The following is a 6,845-nucleotide window of genomic DNA, read 5'->3' as shown; positions in this document are numbered from 1 at the left end:
AGCCCCTCTCCCTCTCTATTCTGAAGAGGAGCAGTCCCATCCTGGGGCCAGTGCACCACTCAAGACATCCGCTGAGGGTTGACACACCACCCGCCCATCCCTCCATTCATACTGTGACGAATGGCAGGAAATCAGATGGTGGCCATGACAGGCAGATTATGAGATCCCTCTGTCTACATGACTTAGTCTCGTCTCTGCTTCTTAATCGTTAAATGTGATTAAAGCAAACAAACGAAGCATTATTAGATTAGTCAGAAGAACATGGAGTCTTTGTTGCTGATTATCTTTTTTCCTTTTTAATGAAATGCTGCTTGAAATTAACATTGCTTTCACTAATTTGATTTAACATTGCCCCGAGAAGTACCAGACAGCTCTCATTTGCCTGCAGACAGTTTGAGATCCTTGTCAGGAGCTTGAGATCAAATGTTGGGGCAAGGCAAACATTTCCTTCTTCTGTAAAGTTCACAGGAGCTGATTGAGTTACTGGCGCTGCACTATATGTTCATTACGGATGCTTCTAGGTGAGACGAGAGAGATGAGTTATAGACAAAGTCTAAGACACTGGAAATGGATTTGTGTATGGAATAAAATGTATAAAAGTATACAAACAGTAAGCTTAATGAAAGGTCACCGTCACAGAGAAATGAATATTGCAGTGGTCACTTCAATGGACACTCAACGATGCTAGTGCTAATAGGGTTTGTTAGAAAGCTGTTGTGTGCTTGAATAAAAGAGGGTTGGCGTTTGCATGAATAGCGTGTGTGTGTCTATAATTGGCAGCGGGTGTTGTATTGTTGTTGAAAATAATCCTGTCAGCATAATCCTCCTTTGTGGGCTTCATTAATTGCATTTAAGATGGGATGCAATCCAGCTGATTCAGGCCCTGCTACTGAGCCTTCCTTGGCTTTTGTCACACAAAGCCTGTCGCTTCAAAGGTTAAAGGGTCGGGTAAAGGGTGTTTGTAGATTTTCATTTAAATGTACACTGCTTTTTCATCCTGTTAACCCATAATAGTGTGGCTGTATTGTGCATATAGTGGCAAAATGAATTTAACAGCTCGCTATCTCCAGTGCAGCTGCTAAAAAGCACTGCTGCTTATGTTGAGCTGAGGCCAACAGTGATTATTCTCATTTTCGAACAATAGACCTTGAATGAGTATTTTACAATATATGTAAAAAAAAAAAAATTTCTGACAACATATTCTGACTATGTGAGAATATGTGTATATCATGTTTGTTAATCATAATCTACACTGCATTCCTAGTGCTGCAGGTAGTGCTGGAATATTTACAGCATTACCTCATTGGAATGGAAGTGGTTACACAACATTTGCATGTTTACCCCACACATAATTTGCCATGATGGAGAAATTCACTTTTTTTGTTAAATTGAGAAGTGTTTTTGGTAGAGGTGTTTTTATTTACTAAATATCTGTTGAAACTGAATATGTAATGTTAAACAATGACAAAGGTGATTTATTTAGCTAAATGGCTACCATATGGATACTCACATAGACCTTGTATGTACAGAATAAGTCACTTCAGCTACCATAAATACACAGCAAAGCTGTGATATTATTTGTCACAAATGTCTTTTTTTGGCTAAAACTTGCTTTTCAACCACAATCACCAGTCAGGTCCTGCATGAAGAAAGAGCAGGATTTTAGAAGCACTCAAGCAGCCCAGTGCATGATAGAAACACAGTTTTCTCTCACACAGCCTTGCCTCTGAATTACTTTCCATTTTTATTTTCCTGAATGAAACTTTAGGAAATCCATTTAGGATGGCCTTTGCAGCTTTGGCTGTCAGAGATACAGCCGCTTAAAATCAGAGGTCACCTCCACACTTGTGTAATAGCTACTCAGAGCACCTTAGTGAGTGTGTTTTTGTCCTGACTGGCAATAAATACTCATGGACAGGGCTGGGTTTATCTTTTCTTAGTGTTTTAAAGACACACATTATTTTAAAGGAATATAACACATGAAAACACAATCAAACCCTGTTGTAAGGCCCTATGAAATCCTTTTAAAATTTTTGCTAGATTCCATCTTTTCTGTTTTAATTGTTCTTAAGCTAATTTTTTCATAAGTATGTAATATTAAGTGTGTGTAATCATGTGGTGGCTGCACATATGTATATAGAAATATTCAAATGAATGTGCAATTATTTATCGGGACAATTCACAATAATTGTATTGCAAAATTTGGATATAAAAATTCTACAAATACTATTTAATAGGGAAAATTCACATTGAAGGCATTGTTGCAATACATTTAGGACCTACTGTGATTTGTCTCCTATTAAATAGGTTATTACTTGATTACTTATAATTTCTTCATACAGGTAGATTCCACTATATTCCGCGTTTTAAAGTTCATTCCATTTTTTATTATCAAATTCCACGATTACATCCGTGTTTTCCACATAGGGCGCTGAGATTGGCTCTAAGAAAGACAGGTACTGTGATTAGACTCCAACAGTCCATCATCCATACAAATGTCTCAAACCAGTGCTTTAGCATTATCCACTTACTCACTGTTTACTGTTATCTATAGGTTTTTTGGAACAATTGCACTTTTACCAAAATATTGTTAATTACACAGCTTCTATTGGTTGATAGCACTGTCACCTGTTACCTTTGTCACACGCAACTAGGTTTGTGTACGTTGATCATTGAGTGACAAACATAAACTCCCTGCAAATGGCAACAGCGTTTTTAGCAAACATGGATTATGCTGGAAGAGTGATTAAAGAAATTGGAATCTAAGCTGCCAGGAGATGCTATCCCCTGCAAACCCAAAGTGAGCAAATGGACCAAAAGGAGTCAACCTGACTTGACCCCCAAGTCTTTGACAGGCAGATTGCTTGTTCCATGTAGTATCTGCCAAGGACCACCAGCATTAAACTTAACAAAGTTTTGAATTCACCCAGCTGACCAAAAAACAGATGTGGAAGTACCCAGGTTTCTGTGGGAAAGGTTTGTTAAAAGAAATCGTTTCAGTAGTGCAGGACATCAGTATAAACTGATGGAACTGGAATCATTACAATTATTGGAGTTCACTGAAGACAAGCTTCTAATGTGGTTCTTGAGGAACTCATGATACTTGCAGACATAAATGCATCTTGCATCAGACAACTGTCCTGGATGACCTCGTAGGGATACTGTTTCTATCTCTATCTCTATCTATTTGTCTTCAGCAGGAGAATAGTGGCAGAGAAAGCACTGCTCTAGCTTGTAAAATGTTTCAGATATGTATTAAGATGTATGGGCAGTCTCATATATATTTGATATGATATTTTTCTAGTGAAAGAATTACAAATGCATAAAATAAATGCATATTAGTTGGTTTGGTTATTGAGTTTGTTTACTGAGGTGTTGACAACAAATGATGCCACATAGTTTGTCATCCATGTCAAAGGTTTTTTTTATTTATCAAGGCATGTGGAGCCTAATTGCCTACAACTCATATTTATTTATTTACTATATACATATATTTGAATGTATTTACCCAGGTAAAATATGCTTATCTCATTAAAGAGTCAGTACAGCAAGCAAACCTAAAAAAATAGTCTGTATTAGCTATGTATCTCTGCCAGAATACCCACTGAGCCAAGGCTCTTTGTCTGGATTACATAAAAATGGTTTCAGGCTTATATTTTATAGTTTGTACTGTGATTTGTTTTCCATATGTCACACACACACAATCACGTTTGATTATTGGTATGAGCATTTCTGTGGTGTGTCGTTATGTCTTCTCAGCTCCACTTAATTTTGGTCTTTCAAGCATATCTGTCTGTTTTCTTCAGATTTTTTCCTCTTTGCTGGTGGCAGGAGGGAACTTGCCATGCATTTCACGTTGAACTCAGAGTATGTTGCTATGGTGGTTGCTAGGGATTTAGCCTAGAGTGACGTGGAAAGTCCAAATATTAAAGGTGTCCTTCTGATGCAGAGGCAGTGGAAGCTGTGAGGAATGAACAATCACCTCAGAGAGAGTTTTTTTATGTGCCCTTTCATTATCATGCCTCTCTCTTTTGAAATGTCTGAACTGATTTTCAAAACACGAGAAAGGACTGCATATAAAGGCAAAAGCCACCCCAAAAGGGGAAAGCACTGCCTTTGCATGTAATAGTTGTTTGTTGATTTTCTAATTTTTGGCTTGTATGCATAGAACATTCTCTGCATCCTCCTCATAATAAACACTAATTTTGTCTATCTGCAGAAATAACAACGGATAGCTAAATGTGGCATTTAATGTGACCAAAGGCCAGATATATTTTGTAAAAGCAACTTTATTTTCTTTTACCTCCTAAAAGGGTAATTCTTAAAACACAGAGTTTGATGATTTCGAACTGAAATAATGTCCTTGACAGGGGAGGATGTAGGGCTAGACAAAAAAAATATATCTTACAACATGTGAATATCAAATTCCTAAAAGGGAGATGGGCCAGCCTTTGTCAGACCAGTCCAGTTATATAAATCCCTTATCTGTGGTTTCAAAAAGGAAACAAGGAAGGAAATTGTAAATCTATTTTTTACTTTGCACTGCCAAACCTCCGTTAAAGGTTAAATGATGTTTAGTTATTTTCATTAGAGAGACCGTGGAAGGCATTTGACCAGCGTGACATATACACATTCAGAATGCTGTCAATGAACACTTGTATTATAATCAATTAAAGGGGCCAAAGTACTCTGGTCATGCAAGCCACATGTGACTGATCTCTGTTTTTCACAATTGGTGGGCTATGTCTCTCTATACATGCTATGATTTGAAGAATGAAGGGGAAATCTAACCAATTTATTTGCTGAAAAAATGTGTTATTGCTGTTATTAGCTATCAGCTGGCTAAACTAGCAGTTGTTAAGCTCGGCTTGGCTCTCATTCTTAGACAAACCAAACCCCCAGTACAAGAAGACCACCAAACAGCTGAACAGAAGCCAAACCAGGTGAGTGCGTTGTTGAACTAAGCTGCAATATGTTCCTCTATTTTGTCCTGTGATATTAGCACAGTTGGATGAGTGCAGCTGAGCTGAACACTAAAATAGATAAATATATATACTTTATTTTGGAAAATATGCATGTTTTCTGTCTTAACTAGAGTCAGATGTGAATCATCTTCTTCATTTAGCACAGAGATGGGCTTGTGTGTTTAGCTTAGGTTAGCATTAAAGCAAACTGTGAGAATTGGCTTTCTAGCAACTTCAGAACTGTTATTTACTTTGTTAGCTAGCATGTTGGTCACAGCACATCAAAGAGGCACATTTCTTTGTGCAAATCACAAGTGCAATAGCTGTTAATTAAAAGGGCAGTACTTCGGAGTTGCTGTGTGTAATGTGGTTAGGAAACAGTTTGTGAGTGAGCTAATTTGTACTTTTGCAAAAGCATTATGTTTTGTGGTGTTACCAAGTGGCCAAATTGCTGCATTATAATATCTGTTTACAATTTGAGGCTAAATCTATAGAAGGCTGCTTGTCATGACCTTTACTAATTAAACTTAATTTAAACTTGTTGACATTTTAGGTATTACACAAATTCATTTTTTCAAGTTTGTTCCCTGGCATTAAGCTCTCTCATTATCCTTTAAATTGGAAACAAAAAACTCACTGACACTGTCAGTGTCATTGATGCTTTGCCAAGACTGTTTGTTTTCCATAATATCTTTGATTGGATGTTTGCATTCTCCTAAGTGCCTTTCCTTCTATGAGTGACAGCTTGATATTATTAAGCCTGTGGCAATCAATAGCAGCCTAAATGATAATGTCCTGTGCCCAATTCAAGAGCTCAAGGCCTGGGGAGAGAAAGACCTACCCTGCCCTTCCTCCCACTTCCTCTTGCACTACCTTTCCCTGTCTTGCAGTCCACAGCTGTAGCAGCCTTCACACAACCTCAGGCAGGCTACTTAGCCCTGAGAAAAGAGCCTGAACCTCTGATCAATAACTTTAGTCTTGTCTGCCTAATTGCTCATTGGTCGACATTGGCGCCAGACTATATGTAAGTGCATGTTCCCCCGAGTGATCGACTTCGGTTCTATTTCCACCACTTCCCACGTGTGTTGAGCTTACGGTCTGCCCCTTACTCCTCTCTCTTTTCTGCTGTCCTCGCCTCTGTTCACCCATTCTTTGGAATGGAGAAAACCTGACCCGATCGGCTTCTCCTCAGTTATCTCAGCGGGATGAGGCTATCCAGAGACTCCAAAGAGATGTGTTGCTCTTTCACCAGGCCCGTGACTCTCAGGCTGCTCAGGTAAATATCCGGGTTTAATGACGAACAGGAAGATTAGCGAGTTACTCTTGCTCGCAATTTCAGTGAGCGCCAGGAAATTAGCCGGTCTGTTTTGGGGTTTTCTGAACGGCTTATTATATGATCTAATGCAGACGCACTTTATGAGCATAGAGCAGAGTATGGAGAGGGCAGTATTGATTGCGCTCATTGTGAATTATGTGAATAGATAAAAGTGTGAGTGTGCATATATATTAGACAATTATGCGCTCAGGTGCTAATGTAAAAATTCTGCTGAATAAATATGAAATATGCCTCTATCAGCATCCAACTGGTGTCCCCTCGACACTTGTCATTTGAGATGATAATTGGGATAGCATGTTTGCCTATTTCTGATGAGATGAGATATTGTGATCACTCTCCTCAGCCTGGATTTAAATGTGTATTGATCAGCGTGAGGCTCAGGAGCTCAAATCAAAACAGCAGTACAGCCCCCGCACACTTGCGTATATTTCTGTCTTTGTTTTTCACATTATATTTGGAAGAAATCTCACAATCCTCGGACATTAAACATTAGTTACCATGTCACTTAACATAAGAAGCTCATTTGTATTTGTTCTCCCCCTCTT

The sequence above is a fragment of the Micropterus salmoides genome, unplaced genomic scaffold, assembly GCF_014851395.1.
Source record: "Micropterus salmoides isolate LMB-PRFRI ecotype aquatic unplaced genomic scaffold, ASM1485139v1 Ms_hic_scaffold_6, whole genome shotgun sequence".
Classification (NCBI taxonomy): Eukaryota; Metazoa; Chordata; class Actinopteri; order Centrarchiformes; family Centrarchidae; genus Micropterus; species Micropterus salmoides.
Note: the sequence above shows the minus strand (reverse complement) of the source record.